Raw genomic sequence first — 1,087 nt, 5'->3', positions numbered from 1 at the left:
ATATATATATATGAGAGAGAGAGAGAGAGGGGATATGTTGTTATTTGTACATATTATCCAGAAATCAAAACACAGCACACTGGTCAACAGCCATAATGGTTCTGACTTATTGTCACGTTTTTCTAATTTGTTACCTGCAATTTCTAAACTGACCCTATAATTTGGCTATCACGTGCCCTTGAAGTACTACATCATAAGTTAGGGAAAAATTCCATGAAACCTGCAAATTCGTCAAATAAGTGTCAATTAGTCTATATATTGTTACAAAAATAATATACTTAATCCTTAATTTTATTATATACTAAGCACAAACCGATATATATATATATATATATATATATATATATATATATATATATATATATATATATATATAAAACGGCCATACCATGTTGAGTACACCGCTTCCCGTCCGATCAGCGAAGTTAAGCAACGTTGGGTCTGGTTAGTACTTGGATGGGTGACCGCCTGGGAACACCAGATGCTGTTGGCATAACGTCTCCCTACGTGTCAGGTGGGGTTGGTGGAGGATTAGTGCCCATTCCTGTAAAACAATTAACTCTGAGCTCTTGGCCACCCCGTTTGGGATACGTGGTGTCTGGCAATGAATGAATTATATATATATATATATATATATATATATATATATATATATATATATATATGTACACTCAAATGGGGCAATGTGAATCAAATTTCTACCTTTTTTTTATACACTAAGGTTTGCAATGAAAATCAAAGGACAGGTCCGATGCTTTATTTAGTATTTTTTTTTAACTTTAATCTTTAATCTACATTTGTACCATTTTTTATCTAAATCAGAAGGTAATTAAATGCGCTGTAAATAGAAATGTAACAATCAGTGAAACATACATGTTCTGGGGCAAAGTGAATCACCGATCCGCGGAAGATCTGCAATATCCCTTGTGGGTTGTCTGTAATGTTCGTCTGATCATAATTAATGATGTTGGAAGGTGGAACACCTTTTAATGTCTTCTCAAGGTTGTTGGAGTACTCTGAGACAACTGCCCCCTTCCTTAATATATTCTGGCATATGCGAGATTACAGGAGTTTAGAGTGCATCTTC

General features: G+C 34.4%; 1 non-coding gene across 1 annotated transcript; it reads left to right on the top strand.

Moving 5' to 3' along the window:
• The first annotated feature begins 374 nt into the window (after positions 1 to 374).
• On the top strand, positions 375 to 493 carry LOC145393937 (5S ribosomal RNA). Its single transcript, XR_013896288.1, has one exon. It is a non-coding gene; the product is annotated as a 5S ribosomal RNA (ribosomal RNA).
• Positions 494 to 1,087: the final 594 nt, after the last annotated feature.

Source organism: Coenobita brevimanus, chromosome 25 (assembly GCF_032717465.1).
Source record: "Coenobita brevimanus isolate Jiangsu-jjx chromosome 25, ASM3271746v2, whole genome shotgun sequence".
Lineage (NCBI taxonomy): Eukaryota > Metazoa > Arthropoda > Malacostraca > Decapoda > Coenobitidae > Coenobita > Coenobita brevimanus.
This window is presented reverse-complemented; position numbering and strand designations above follow the sequence as displayed.